A 16852-nucleotide genomic window follows, 5' to 3' on the forward strand; every position below is an offset into this window, starting at 1 on the left:
GTAGATTTTTTTCTGAATTGTCTTGAGGAATAGCGTTCTATTACTCAGGGAAAAAAAGTCTTTCAGAATGAGGTATTCTTACAGAAAAATCATTATATACACATATGTTCATAAGATACACTATTAAATTTAGTAGTCCCATCACATGTAAGCTTCAGATATTGTTGCTTTAATGCATTCCCTCACTACTTTGATAAAAGCCTTAAGATGTTGCCACTAGTTCTTTGATGATTTCCTCTGATGTTACAGTACCTTTCTTTTTTCTCCAAAAAATCTGTTTTGCATAAACATGAGAAGTCAAGGCAGTTTGAGTTAACGAGTAAAGAGATTCAAGTTTTAGCAACAAATGTACATATATTTGCGATCAGCTCTCTTACACATTATGGCCCTCTCTTTCAATGTAAGGAGAGTTTATTTTTAGATTTCTGGAAAATATAACCATTATCTTTCAGAGAAACCCAAATAAGTTATTTAGGTTTATAATTTTGAAGTGTATTCAGCCTTTTCCTCATTGAATCAATGAGAGTTATTAATAAAAGTTAGAGGGAGAAGAGTCATATTGACCTAGATTCTGACTTCCTCTTACGCCTTTCTTCTATCATTCCTACCTAGCTTCTGAATGTGTCCTGCATTCTGCTGGGTTCAGGATTTTTTTTTTTTTTTAATGTTTAGTTCTGGCTTCCAAATCCGTTTGTGGTAATTACCTTTAACAAAAAGCCATTATGTCCCTAGGTTTTTATTACTGTAGAGATGAACGATTAGCAAATTAATAATGAACTTAACTTTCTCCATTTAACTATAAAGTTCTGCTTTCAATTACACTATATTTAATAATATAGTGTTTTATACTTGAACTTTGCTCAGAGTATATCTTAAGTATTTTCACTGTAAAAAAGAGTTGACTACATGAGATGATGGATATGTTAACTATCTTGATCATGGTAGTTATTTCATATTATCAAGTATATCAAATCATTATATTGTGCATTTTAAATATATGCAATTATATCATTCCATCATTCCTCAATAAAGCTGGAAAAATTTTTTAAAAGCCACCTAATATTCAGAATTAAATAATATTAGTTAAACAACTCCAAGTTTATTTTGATATTAGGCAGTATCCATCTCATATCACTTCTTTTGTTCACCATCTGGTCCAGTTGTCCACATTGTGAATGTTTCCCTGAGCCCCCGGAACCCATTTAATTGTTCCTTCTTCATATGCAATGTGATCCTTCTAGTGCTTATACTGTATTATATATTTTTTTGTAACCAAGCATGTTCGTCTGTGGCTCTATTCCAGAAAAGAATGCCATTCTAACCAACTCTCAGTGGTACCTGTGGGGTGGCATTTATCTCATTGTGCTAAAATGTCATTTTCACTTTGCTACCTATACTCCGTGAATTGATAATATAGACATCTAAAACCGTACTATTGTGTCTGATACTTTTACCTGTTTTTTTCTTTTCTTTAAAATTAAGGTTACTAGGCACCACTTTCACTATTGTTCCTTCTAGTCACACTATTGTGTCTCTCTAATACCTGATTTATAGTTTCATATCCGATTGCCAACTGAAGGTGAACAGTTGTAGGTCTGCATATTGTGTGAGAGATACATCTCTTGCCCCTTGCTTTGTGAAATGTCTGAACGTGAATCTCTCTATCTTGTAGGAGTTAGAGTCACCAACAGCCATGTTACTTGTGTGTGTGTGTGTGTGTGTGTGTGTGTGTGTGTGTGGTGTGTTCTCTTTGTTTCAGAGCTGTTAGCCAAAACAGGGGAGCATAACAGAGAACACAAAACCTGTGAAAACCCTGGGTTTTTGGAGGCTCAGCTTTGCCTGCTTTGAATAGAAACCAATGAAGTTCAGTTTTCTACATGATTAGCAAGATCTATCCACAGAAGAAAAGAATCACTTCTGAGCACACCATTACTTGTCATAGGTTTTCAGATATATCAACATGGTTACTGATACTTACCAGCTCCCTTTTTATCTTATTTAACATAGGAAGTTCTCAAAGGTTGAATTTTATAGTCTTCTAACTTTAAATTTTTTGAAATATGTTATTTAAAAAAATCACGGTATTCCACAATATACACAAGTGAAAGCACCTTGCACAACTCTTGGCACTCGTTTCATATGCCCAAAATTACTCGAAAATAGAACTGACATTTGGAGAGAGTTTTACTTATCTTTTATGGTAGTTAACCCACTTTCACTAGCATTTTAAAAGTTGGTTATATTTTCGTTTCTTTTCTTTTTATATCTTCCTGCTTTTTCCTCATTAGTTTATCAAAAAACGAAAGGAAACATTATCATATGGGAAATGTAACACATAGAAATGTTATATGGAAAAATAAGGCAATTCACAGGGCTTACACCCAGTACAATTAGTGTGTTTACATGCTAGTCTAGACACACCCAGTTATTTGTATCTTGAGACACATTTCAGTTAGCAGACTTAACAAGTCTTTCTTGTTTAAATCTCACAACAGGAGATAAAATACAGGAGATAGATACACAAGCTATTTGAACTAAGTATCTTGGGAAATTAAGTATTAACATTCCCTTGAGGGAAACCTCTACATAATAAGAACATATTCCATTCTAAATTTCCTAAGCCATGGCAATATATCTAATTTATCTTGCCATTTGAACTCTGTCAAAATAAAAGTGAATAATCCAATCTTCATACTTTAACCATTTGGCATAATAATATTCTCACAAACACAAAGGCCATGCATTTGAATATGGCAAATCTGGGTTAAACTATATTGCATGGGTTCAGATGGTAAGAGTGGAGTTGAAAAGATGGTTTGGAAAGTGCAAGATGAAAAAAAATTTAAAAGAAAAGGAAAGTGCAAGATGGCTTTCATTGACCATGATATGAGTGGCAATTGTAAAACAAAAATAATATTAAAATATCAGTCTTTATAATTTCTAATTTATATGTCCTTGTAAAAATTTAAGGGAAAAATATTTCAAATGCTGATTTGAGTATTTATTTTGGCTTCTCTTTTATGAACCCATGCGAACAAATATATAGGTATGTATATACATATTTATTTTTTAAATTAGGAAATAAGAACAAATCATGTTGGCTACTTCCTGGATACTATCAATTAAAAAACACTATTCCTGCCAGTGCAATCACTTTCTTGGGATTTGTTGACACCCTTATTGAAATCCTATTGCCTCATTTTCCTTTGTTTTATTCCTACACGATGAAGGACATACTGACAAAGTGAATTTAGATACCATTGACATTTGTTGTCACCAAGAGTAGGAGTTATCTCTGACAGAACATCTATACCTTGCCTTATTCTACTCTTCTTGTTCAATTCACGTCTCTATCTCTCCTTCTGCCGTTTTTCTTATTTTACTTTATCAGAATATAGTTTTATTATTGGCAAAAATGTCAATGAAAAGACACAAATTAAAACAAGAAATGTGCTTTGATGATTCTTTTGTATGCATGGGCATTTTCTAAACCTCTGAAGGAATTTTTAAAAATGGAAACAGGGAAAAATATTTCTACATTTTCTTCTTCCAACACTCTGCTCTTATTACCCTTTCCAGGATTTCTCCCTTTAAACATAAGTGCATTGTTATTATAGTTTTCTCAGGAAAACTTTATTTTTTATAGCAAAATACGTATTTATGAGATGTCTCTCTCATATTTTTTATGCTTTGAAAGGTGACAACTTCCCCCCATTGTAGATAGATTCTGGAAGCATTTTCAGAATAGATCTCAAGAACAAACATCACAATACCGACAAGCATACATACGTTTATACATAGAGTTTGTTTTAATTTTAATTCTTATCTCTCCAAGTTATGATGACCAAAATTATCATCTTCAGCTATCTATTTGTTTCTCCTCCTATTCCTGTACCAAATCTCTTATTTGTATTTATAGTGAAATGGTTCAGAATAAAACTCACAATATCTTATTGGGTGGACTGCATTTGTTTCTTAGGTGACATTATGGAAAAATACACCTTCACTGAATAGTAATTCCCTGGGAAAAATTGATGTATTAAAGACTATTAGGAGTCATTGGCTCTAACAACAAATACCCTTGTTCTCTCTTTCAACACACGGGAGAATTGTGGGTTAATTTCCTTTGAACCAGGTAGGCATGGCCCTTGATAGCTTCAGCCAGTGAATGATAAACAGAAGTGAGTCACTTCCTGCAGAAACTTTAAGAACCTGTATACGGTTCTCCACATCTTGTTTCCCTGCCTCAGTGGTATTGAAAGCATATGTAGGCTTGGGACCTCCATGAATGCTGGGTCTTTGGTAACTGTGGAACAGAGCTCTCTACTATTCCATGCTGGACATGTAGAATATGAAATAGCATTTCATTTTTAACATTCTCGTTTTTTGGAGTTGTTTGTTTCAACAACATATTCTATCCTTCGCTGTCTGACAGCAACTGTACGATTTTGGCAGACTGTAGAAGACTTGTCATTTTTCCAATCTCTAGGGAGCTGCAATGTCAATCATGGGACATGGCATCTCATTTGAAATATCCTAACATTACAAAGGAAGAAGCTTTAAGCTTTTATTTATTTTATGGGCAAGACATTGTCTACTCTAACAGTGCTCAGATTAGATGGCAGCCTCCATGGAATATTTTTGATTTCTGAAATTTTATATATAATAATTCCTTCACAAATTTAAATATATCTTCCTTCTTTACCTTAAAGATTCATTGCCTTCCAAATGCAAACGCTTTTGGGAGGGAGACTATTTTAAGTCTTATCAGTCATTTATACGTTAGTGAATAAAGTGTGTAATGAATTAGAGAGTTTTCTAAAAATAGTTTTAGCAGCAAAGTGGGCAGATGATAAGGAATTATGGTATCTACCTGGCAAAAGGGAAAAGGACACTGAGATTTCATGTTAAAGACAAATGTTGCATACTTCATAATTTCCAGAAGGGCTGGTTCTTCTTTAATCCTCTAGTGTGTGCCAGGATCAAGATCAAACATCAACTTTAGGGAAATCTTAAAGCCTTTGGCATCACAGAAGAATTAAATTAAGGAATTATGGTATCTACCTGGCAAAAGGGAAAAGGACACTGAGATTTCATGTTAAAGACAAATGTTGCATACTTCATAATTTCCAGAAGGGCTGGTTCTTCTTTAATCCTCTAGTGTGTGCCAGGATCAAGATCAAACATCAACTTTAGGGAAATCTTAAAGCCTTTGGCATCACAGAAGAATTAAATTATATTAATGCCTTAAAGGATTCCAGAGACTTCTTCAAAACTGAATTGTTAGTGATAGAAAAACTTGGGAAAGTTCATTTGAGTTTATTGATAGAATTTACCCATTTATCATGGAACGATGATAAGTCCCTGCACTTCTGCTGATACTGGTGGATTGGTGAGTTGATGTTTCTGAAGTTCACTAAGGTAGATGAAGAATTTTATTTTATTTTTTTAATTGAAGTTCGACTTGCCAACATATAGTATAACACCCAGTGCTCATCCCCTCAAGTGCCCTCCTCAGTGTCCGTCACCCAGTTACCCCATCCCCCCTCCCGCCTCCCCTTCCACTACTCTTTGTTTATTTTCCAGAGTTAGGAGCCTCTCTGTTTGTCATCCTCTCTATTTTTCCCACTCATTTTCCCTCCTTTCCCGTATAACCCCCTTCACTATTTCTTATATTAACCATATGAGGGAAACCATATGATGACTGTCCTTCTCTGATTGGCTTACCTCACTCAGCATAATACCCTCCAGTTCCATCCACATTGAAGTAAATGGTGGGTATTCGTCGTTTCTGATGGCTGAGTAATATTCCATTGCATATAGACCACATCTTCTTTATCCACTCATTTGTCGAAGGACATCGAGGCTCCTTCCACAGCTTGGCTATTGTGGACCTTGCACATTGAACCTATGAACATTGGGGTGCAGGTGTCCCAGCATTTCACTACATCAGTATCTATGGGGTAAATCCCCAACAGTGCAATCGCTGGGTCGTTCGCAGGGCAGGTCTATTTTTAACTCTTTGAGGAACCTCCACACTGTTTTCCAGTGTGGCTGCACCAGCTTGCATTCCTACCAACAGTGCAAGAGGGTTCCTCTTTCTCCACATCCTCTCCAACATCTGTTGTTTCCTGTCTTGTTAATTTTCCCCATTCTCACTGGTGTGAGGTGGTATCTCATTGTGGTTTTGATTTGTATTTCCCTGATGGCAAGTGATGCAGAGCATTTTCTCTTGTGCTTGTTGGCCACGTCTATGTCTTCTTTGATGAAGAATTTTAGAATAAAAAACAACTACTACTGCAGTTATATGCTATGCACATTTTACTGGTGTTCCACAGTCATTGTGCCTGGTTGTTTCTTGCTAAGGACATAATAACTTTGATAGGATAAAACTTGAGTGCAATTTTATATTTTAAAAGTTTACAAATACTATACTTGCTAGTATGCTAATGATAGTAAAAATCTAGGTAAGTTCCAATGTTCATATTTTAGTGAGATTAATTCCTATCTATGTTAAATAGTCTGTAGTTCTTAAATAATGTCAGAATTCAAGATCTGATTTGACATTTGGTGTTTGTTAAAGTGCTATTCAGGCAATGTTTGGAGTTAAAACATGGAATAATGACATAAAAATATGGAATATTCACTAACTTTTGCACTTCCCCAAACTGATAATGAAATCAGAATTTTAAATAATCAATACCAATTATTTACCAAGTGACTGAATCATAACGTTGATCTCTTCCCAAAGCATGATTCCTACTTATGAGTGACATATAAATTTCAGTTCTACATACTCAAAAACTGATTTTGTTTGTTTGTTTTCTGTGGTAATATTGATGTTGGACTTTCTTTCCCAACTTCTTAGGAGAGATATATCATTTCCTTTGATGTATTTGAGTCCTTTTTAAGAGAGAAGCTAGGTTTCTTCAGTGTTTACCAAATTGGAAACTTTCTATAAAGTAATGATGTCTTTGACTTGTTAGTAAGAAAAAAGTCGTATTTAAAGGCATAAATAGGGATCCCTGGGTGGCGCAGCGGTTTGGCGCCTGCCTTTGGCCCAGGGCGCGATCCGGGAGACCCTAAATCGAATCCCACGTCGGGCTCCCGGTGCATGGAGCCTGCTTCTCCCTCTGCCTATGTCTCTGCCTCTCTCTCTCTGTGTGTGTGACTATCATAAATAAAAAAAAATAAAAAATAATAAAGGCATAAATATCCTCAACATCCCAAGCAATAGTTCTAAAATCAGTTTCCATTAAAAAGATTTTTACCTTTTATCTTCTATGAAAGCAATCTGAAGTAACAACAAATGGGTTGTTTTTCCATTTTGAAAGGCTAATATGCTACCTTCTCATCAGCTTTTCACCGATCTGTAGAACTACTTTCTGGGTCCCTTCCCAAAAAGGCAAGCATTTGGCAAGCAGTAATTTTTTTCCTGTGTGATCTGTTAATATTTTTAACGAAAATGTTATTTCACTTAATCATTATATAATATTGATTACCTTAATTTTTCCAAATATGATGGATTTTAGAAACCAAACAACCTCTGATTTCATGGCATTTCCTTTTTCAATATCCTATTTCCTATGAAAATCAGATATAAGAAAATAACCCCTTTATTCCTTACATCGTTTTTGTTATTTTAAATACTACTCCACTAAATTACTGTTTTTCTGTCTTGCAACTGTTTTAAACCATGGTTCATTTATCTTTCAAACTCTATTAGATTTTAATCTCCTTGAGGGTAAGAACCATAGTGTTTTCCTTTGTATCCTAGTGCCTGATATATGGTAGGCATTCAATAGAAACTTACTAGCAAATGAATAAATAAACGAATATGTTATTAGTTTTGATGGGAAGGTTAATGTAAAGAACATTGAGGCTTAGTATGTCATGTAGACTGTCTGCTGTGTGACAGCACCAATTCTAAATGCTTGGAACAGATACTGTTGGTGTCGTCTATACTTCCACACACCCCTTACCGTGTCAGTGAATGACAGCTTGTCTTCCAACAGCCTCCAATGGAGGTTTTGTCAGAGGGCTGCCCTCATTGTGACAGAAACCACTTTGCTTATGTGCAACTTGGGCGGGATGTGTCTGGGGATCAATTTTCCTTGCAGGCAGTCTGAAAACAGTAATTGATAGATTTTTGAGGGGATAACTATTCTAGATTCTTTACTCCTTGCCTAGGATAAGTCAGAGATATGTATTTTACATAATTTTCGGGGTCATAAAACTAAGACAGAATCACTACTAATAGAAGAAGATAATGTTATAATCCAATCCAGCGATAAGCGCGTTTTCAGGTAAGAAGACAATAAATAAAAAAATAAAAAACATTTACAATGCAGTGGTGACAATTAACTATATACTATGGAAGCTGCAGACAAAAAAAGCATTTTCTGAGTTTTTGTTTTGTCAAATTACAAAAAAACTTCTTTTTTTTTTAGAGAGGCTTTAATACTTATGTCATCAGATATGTTGGAGTTTTCTGTTGATATATTACTCTGTGGGTTATAAAATAATCACATTTTTCTAAATGTCTTGAAATTTTTATATTTAAATCTGTAAGAGTTTGAAATTAGATTTTTGGTGTAGCAGAGGTATGGGGTCTCTTTCTCTCCCTCTCCTTCTCCTTCTTTTCTCTCAACAAACTGTTAGTCACCCTTAGTGTATTTATTGAGGAATGTATCAATTTCCTATTAATGTGACATATAACCTTCAATACATACTAAATTTCTAAAAATGAAGATTTGGGTTTTCTATTATATACCAGTTATAAAATGTTTTAGTCAGTGTAGTTTTATAGTGTGTTCAATATCTTATTTTTCAAATACTTTCTCACAGTATTTTATTTAAAAATATTGTGCCTATGTTTTTCACTTATTATTCTTAGTAAATAATAATAGAAATACCCAATAGAATGCAATTAGAATTCTGATGGATATTATATTGAATTTATAAATATATTTGATATGAAAATATATTGACATTAACACATTAGAAATATGTGTAAAACTCCATCTGTTCACACATAAACATAAGTACATTTGGCTTCCCTCTTTTTTCCTTCCTTCCTTCCTTCCTTCCTTCCTTCCTTCCTTCCTTCCTTCCATCTTTCAAGGGAATATTACGGACAGGTCAGATATGATCTAGACTTTGAAAAACGGAGATTCTTATAGCAAGACATTCTAAGCAGAAGGAAAGGAGGATGTTTCTAATAAAGCTTGAAGTCCAGCCTCAGATTCGGTTGTGAAGACCTTTGTAAGCTATTTTAGAGAATTTAGAATTAAAGTTTAGGTAGTAGAAAATTTCTGATGGTTTTACGTAAGGAGGATATAATGATCAAATCTGTGTCTTAGAAAGATAACCCTCAAAGGAAAAAAAAAAAAAAAAGATAACCCTCTAATCACATGGTTGATTCCTCTGGCAACCAGCCCCCATCCCTGAAGCTATTTAGGGACCTGGCAAGTTACCTCATTAGCATAAAGCCATATACGTTGGAAAGGGACTTATTATGAATTAAAAAAGATGCTCTCAAGGGCTTGGGTTATGAAGGCAAACTTGTCTTGGCCAATATTTCTGATTCCTTGTTCAACAGCATTAGTATTTTTTGTTGCTGTTGTTGTTCTTATTCTTTCAAACAATTAAAGAGCCACCTGGTGATAGCCTGCCTTGCCTTTTATATTCTCCTTTATCCTACCTGCTGTGGTGTTTGTGTGGGATCACATGGAGTCAAGAAGTGGATGTCTTATAAAAGATGCCAAGAAATGTCAAAAAGACTAATGTAGGGGGAGAGATGGTTAAGAGGGGATGCCAAGATTTACTTGTTAGCAGTCTTCTTGCGTGTTTTCTGTTAAAGGTTCTTGACTTCTGTCATGTGATATGGGTTTTTATGGCGATGGAATGGCTTTAAGCAATGCTGTGGAGGGAAATGGGGGGATGGACTCTGAATTATATACATGTACTTCTTGGAACAAGGCTTGAAATGCTACATTTTCTTGCTTCCACAAAATTGGTGGGCTGGTTAATAAATGTTCTTAAGATACTGAAAAAAAAAAAAAAAAAAAAGATGCTCCTCTCACTGTTATCAGGAACCAGAGGTGAAGACCAAACATTTTTTTCTTTAAGGATTTTATTTATGAGAGAGAGAATGAGAGCAGGGGAAAGGACAAGCAGACTCTGTACTGAGCATGGAGCCCTTGGTGGGGCTCAGTTCCACAACGCTGAGATCATGACCTGAGTGAAATCAAGAGTTGGAGGGAGGCTTAATCACTGAGCCACCCAGGGGCCCCCACGTATTTCTTATAATACAGTATCACACAAGTCATATGCTATCCCTCAGTGTTTTGATGTATAACCTATTTTTTGCATAAGAACTATTTCTTCAGGTGTATATATCCACATGGTCATTTGCAACTTTTCAAAACCCAAATGTATGACCATATAGTAATCCAGTTTCAAACATATCCTTCTGAATCACAAAAATGTATTTTAAACTGTAATTCAACCTAAACTAGTTTCTAATATAAGTTAAAGTCCCAAATGTTTCCCTTTCTCAATAATATTTCTTATTAATCTTGTTCCTTTATTTCTAATATTAATCTAAGTGAGTTTTACTCTAAATTAAATATTTACTCCTTATCACCTCAGAGATTTAAATGTATGACAACATTATCAGAAAATGTAAGATGACTTAAAACTTTGCTATTGACAATGAGAGAACTTTTTTTCTTAATAGTTTTATGGTTCTTCAAGCAAGATATAAAGTGCTGAGATATTTTCACATAACTTCCACTCCTTGCAAAGCATAAATGTTAATTTAATTACATGAATTTTCAAAGTACAAGGGCTAGAGAAATTTGCATGTAACATTTGCATTAAACTTCAGTAATTAATGAGAATGCTCTGCTTCATATATTGTTTTAAAAATACGGATTTAGATAAAGTAAGCAAGTGGTGTTAGTATTATAGATTAAATGTAGATTTTTCTCAGTATGAATTATAGTGTGGGAACAAAGTTGGGTCTTTAGATTTTTAAGTTCATGCAGATAACTAACACATAAAATGAAACCTTTTCAAAAGTTTCATTTGTAAAGGCTTGGTAAGTAAATAACCAGTGTTCATGTGCCTCAAAAATACAGATCACACTAGAAAATGAAAATAAATTATTAGAAATCTTATAAGCTGAATTATATGTTTTCCATCTACATAAGAAGATAAAATATTCTTAGACAAGATGAGAATTATCCTGGAGTCACTTTGAGAGCAATATCATACGTAAGGTAAATGGGACAGGATGAAACATGGGAAATTTGATGGCATTAAGCAAAAACTTGGAATCTATTAATACTCTAAACAAAACTAGCATTCTTAAAACATGAAAATTGGGGCAGGTCAGTTTGTTGAAGAAATGTTAAATGTGAGACTTAACACGCTGCAATAGATGTGGGGTCTTAGTCCATTTTGATAACAACCATGTACTGCTTGTGTATATTCTGGGAAGAAATGTTAATTACGGGGCAATAATGGAATCAACGAGAGCTTTTACTGTGGCCACAATTACTGTGGAGTAGTGTAGTTGGAATACTGTTTCTCAAATTGGTAGCATATTTCAGATAAAGAAAGGAAGTCCCCCCTACTTGAAACTGCTGTGTCATTTCTTCTTCCTTAACTGAAATTCCAACTGAGTTTCAGGAAATGCCCTAATGAGCCACTTCTCTTTTCTCTTTCCTCACTAAGTGGATTCCAACCAGCCCTAACTATTCATTACTCATGATCAGATCGTTTACTTTGGTTGTCTCTTTGGGCATGGTGCTTATGTTATGGGAAGAGGGATTATAATTTGGTGCTGTTTGTAGAGGTGATAACACTGATAGAATCCAATCATTGCGGGTAGGTAACTAAACTGGCAGGTTAATTTTCTGTATTTTAGATGAACTAAGAAGACAGGTCTAATCAATACTTATTTTACTTTGATATGTGTGGCTATAATTATGGTTTCATTTGCATGATCATTAGGTATCATATTAGAGTAGATGAGCTGTGATTTGCTGTAATTTAGGTAAACTATATCTGTAACTTTATTAATGTCTTATTTTAATCAAGATGTAGAAATCACTGTTTTAGTTCATGATAAAGCAATTTTTTCTTCTGGTTTCATATTCTTGGGTATTTACTAAATTGTACCAATTTAACATTTTATTGCATCTTATATGTTATTTTGTGAATAAATGTTAATTTCTGTTTACATTTTAGCAATATATATTATATTGGCTTTTAAAGGTAAGAAAATATGAGTTCTGTTCATAGCTAAATTAACACCACATAGTAGTTTAGGGTTTGTTATTTTTCCAGGGTTAGAAATTATTCTGATTTTTTAAATGAAGATTTGGATCTGAAAAGTTTGTGTAGGAAATGTCAAATATCTTAAAGCAATAACTTTTTGTAGTAATAGTTTTCAATTGTAATAATTAGTAGAGTTGTGGTAGGGACTTGAAGATTATCTATATACCTGTATATATACACACACATATGTACACATCTATTTTTTTATATATTTGTTTCTGTGTATTCAATCCCATACTTTTAATATTGCCTTAAAATGTTTCATTAGCAATAGATATTTTGAGAAAAAATAAACCTGCAGTAATCTTTAATTTCATTTCAGGTAGCTTAACTAGTAACTTATTTACTAGAAGCTTCATTTAATATTGAGACTAAAATAACCTTCACAGTTTTTTTCCTATTCAGAGACTGTGTCAACAAAGCAAAGTGAAACAGAATGTGTAGTTTCTTATCAAGATTATTCAGACCATTCTGCTTCACTTCTATTTTAGATGAATCTAAGCATAGATTTACATTTTCAAGTTGCTTTTGAATGAATATAAATCTTTTACTTTTTTGGTGGAAACTACATTGAATGGGCCAACTTTGTGATCTCCATTTTGAGAATGAAAAGTCTTTTTTAGCTATTAAAACAAATGGAATATATATATATATATATATATATATATACATATATATGTATATATATAATTTCCATGTTGTCTATTATTTTGGTTTTGATTATTATTAATATTATTTTTAAATTTTTCAATTTCATTACAAAGCAGAACAATTAGATGCATAACTATATTTTGTTGAACTGAAACTTGGAGCTGATGTCAAAAATGAAACAAGCTGAAAAACGTTTCTTAAACGTCAGCTTAATTTTAGTGACTGTGGCACAGGGTTTGTAATAAGTTCTAAATAACCAAAATAATTATGAGACATTTAAATATGATGCAAATATCTAGCATAAGGGAAACTTTCAGAAACTGTAGTAATTAACACAGTGGAAATAGAAAACAATTTTGAAAACAGTGGTATGAATAGTCAAAAAGGAGAAATAAGCAAAGAAGAAACTGAAAGAAATGAAATACTCTTACACAATAGTTTCAAATAAAATAATGAAATATGATTCAAAGGGAATAAAGATGGATACTGATAAAAAAATCATAATTATACATATGGGAATGCAATCATTCAACTCTTTGGAAATCAATGTACAAATAAAATTATCTGAAGTCAGGCATCTTATGGAGATAAATTTAATTAGCTCTTTTAGTAAGAAATACTGGATTAAAGCAGGGGAGCAATAGCAGATCTAAAGAGATGATATTTGCTAATAGTAGATTGCAAGTTTTATGCTGACAAACTAAACAAATGTAGAGTGCAACAAATAGTTCCTGCTCAGGTTTTACTGATTGTGTTTACTAAGATCAGAAAGAAGAGTCTGTGAAGCATAGAGCTGAGGATGTATGAGGAAAGCAGGAAGAACCACAAGTATCCTAAAAAATGTGAGCTATGAGGGGAGAGCTTACCAATAGTCTTACAGGAAAAAATGAGCAGCAAGAAACTAATGTATAAAAATATTCCTTATTTTGTAGAGTTGTAGATCACTAGCCATTTTAGGAGTCTGTGGGTTGAGGTGCAGGTGTTTGGAGACATATCAAGATTTGGCAGACATCACTTTGCCTGTGAGAGCTTAGTGGATAGATAATTATGTGGTTCCATTAAATTGTATTCATTGGAGCATGGGAAATCTGTCCACTTACTCATCATTATCAAAAAAAAAAAAAGAATTGTTTGAGAATTATTACAGATAGTTTAGTTAAACATCAGAAAAATTGGGGGGATCTGAATTATTGAAAAGTGCAAAGCACGTTCTGGCTGGTTGTAGAATTTCCTCAGGTGACCAGTTTAAAGAATAGATTAGTCAAGGAGAGAAAGCCCTTGTTACAGATTTTGTAATTGGTCTCAGGATACAATGGGAGGGTGGGCCTAATGATCTTAAAGATCTATTAGGTTGCTGTTTTCCTTTTTATCTCTTCAGGTTTGAAAGAATAAGTGAGAATTCAAAAATAGAACAAAAAAAAAAAGGCAATTGAGGGGAATGAATCTACGAAGTAGAGATACAGTTTTAATAAGGATTCCCATGATCCCTTATGTTCATTCCTAAGAGTTACCATGGAAGGGTATCTGCAAATCATCTCCTGCCTTTCCTGAAAGACTCCTCCACCTGCATACTAGAACACATTGTGATTCATTTTCTGAGTTTTTCTACTGGGCCAGAGAATCCTTCTAGCCCTCCCTTTTGTTCTTTATTTTTTTCTTTTGTGAACATGTTTCCATACAGAAGTTCATAGGCACATGAACAAATTAAGTTCTGAAGGATATTCAGCCTGCTTAGATGTATTTCCATCCAAAAAAGAATTTGAGTCAGGACACTCTCTTCAATCAGATATTTTGCTGCATGCTTTTCCAAAAACTCATTCTATCCAGCTTCTTCCCCCACTCCCCCCAAAACCTAGACCAGTACCTGCTACTTTGAAAATCTGTCTACAGACAGGTAGTGATCTCAGCTAGTGTCTGCAGGGAATATCTCAGTAGCTAAGACATTTATAATCTCTGCTCCCTTTGATTTTATGCACACTGGAAGGATTTGAACCTACTAAACAATCTAAGGTCTGCAATAGAAACTGTCAGCAGCATTTTTTACTATAAGACTTTAAATTCTGGTAAGTTTTAGGCTTCCTCTTAATTAATCTTAAGCCAAAAGGCATTGATCCTTTGGTCATACTCACAAATGTTTCTCTCCATTTAGACGACTGTTTTTTCTCTTCTATAGCTTTATAATTGTCCTCCACCTATGCAAAGCTTTTTTCACATGATGGATGATTTGCTCTTTTCATCAGAAGTATATCTACCATTCAAGATTTTTCCCAAAAGTATATTCAACCTTCTTTACTCTCTCTCTCTCTCTGTTCTCAAATTGCAAAACATCTATTGTCGTTTTTATTACAAATGAACTTTTTTTTCCTTATTAGCCTTTTGACATATTGTGGACATGTAGGGATATAGTGTTTGGAAAATTCTGAGCGTATTCACTCTTAGAGTGGGAACAAACCAGTGGGTGAGTCTGCCGAGTGAGATGACTGATGACACTATTTTCTGGAGAAGATAGAGAATGTGCAATTTTGTCTTGAGCAATAACTTAGTTAATTTCTATGTAAGTTGGTTAAGTTGAAGGTATATACGTAGAGGAGTGTACCAAGTGCAACAGTAGGTTTTAAGGATGCTAAGATGCCTAAGATAGGGTACCTACACATGAGCATTTGAAGCATTTCAACAATTAATCACACTGACAAGTTTTAAAAGTATCTATCAATTCCCTATGAGTCTGGGGGTTTGAGAAGGGTTCAAAGAACCCTTGAAAAATAATTAGCTATTCTTTAGGCAGGCAAAGGATAGGAGAAAGGCATCAGACCAAAAGACTAGCATGTGCAGAGTTGTGAAAAGCATGGCACATTCAGGGGTCTTTGATTAGAGCTTGCGATCATTGTGGGGAATAACATAAAGTAGGGCTAGAGAGTTAAGATGGGGGCAGAGCATAACTACGCTTTTAAGGGTTTTAGGATTTTAACAAGAGGAGTAGCTTGATCTGATTGTGTTTTAGCTGGATATCTCTGGCCATTTGGAACACAGTTTGGGGGAATAAAAGACTACAGTCATTAGGTTTAGATTTTGTTTATAAAGTGCTCCTGTATCTGCTTTAAGAGAACATACTTTGCAAAGTGGTTGTACCTCTGGCAAGAACAGAAGGCAAGTGCTTTGCTAAAAATATGATAGAACTTACTTCATAAGAAAATCAAAGGTGGGTGGACTGTGTCATTTTCCACTGTGAAATAACTACTGAAATTGAACATGGATTAGCTCTCAAACCAGTGGGCCAAGCAAATATTTGCAAGTGATTCAGTGATTTCTTTGTGGTTGCTTGGTTTAGTGCTGATAGAACACACTGAAATGGGAAGTCAGAGTTCAGCATTTTCAGCTTGCTACTAACTCGCCATGTGACTTTGAATAAGCCCGTGTGTGTGTGTGTGTGTGTGTGTGTGTGTGTGTGTGTGTGTGCGCGCGCGCGCGCTGAATATTCTAAGTTGAACTAATATCTGGTGTGGAGACTGAAGGGCTAGGGCTGGGACTGAGTGTGAAGGACAAAGGGTCTGGTGGTGTTAAAGTTTAGGTCTCCTGTGCCTGAAGAGTAGTTCTGAATCCACTCCTGGGATAGCAAACTTAGATTGGATGTGGGAACTCTAAGATTGGAAATCTAGGTCGGAGCCCAAAGGGAGGACCTTTCTCCTTCTCCCTGTGGGATCCTTGATCTCACATTTCTTACAGATTTCCAGAGCATGAAACATAACCATGGGCTACTATCTCATGTATCTGGCCTTGTTTTGTTTTGTTTTTCTCCCTCAATATCCTTTCCTAAATAGAGCCTCGGAGGACTCTGTCTTAGGATAGAGCTCTC

The 16852-nt window shown here is 34.5% G+C and overlaps 1 protein-coding gene across 20 annotated transcripts in view; it reads left to right on the top strand.

The window, feature by feature from the left end:
- The window catches only part of TFEC (transcription factor EC), a 221842-nt gene that overhangs the window by 140932 nt on the left and 64058 nt on the right, over window positions 1-16852 (top strand). The window contains exon 1 of one of the 20 annotated variants that reach the window (XM_077856055.1): window positions 11748-11895. The exons of the other annotated variants lie outside the window; for them this stretch is intronic. The gene's annotated coding sequence lies outside the window, so the exon portion shown is untranslated. Of the gene's footprint in view, window positions 1-11747; window positions 11896-16852 lie in introns of those variants that run through there. 20 annotated transcript variants of the gene reach the window in all.

This window comes from Canis aureus, chromosome 18 (genome assembly GCF_053574225.1).
Source record: "Canis aureus isolate CA01 chromosome 18, VMU_Caureus_v.1.0, whole genome shotgun sequence".
Classification (NCBI taxonomy): Eukaryota; Metazoa; Chordata; class Mammalia; order Carnivora; family Canidae; genus Canis; species Canis aureus.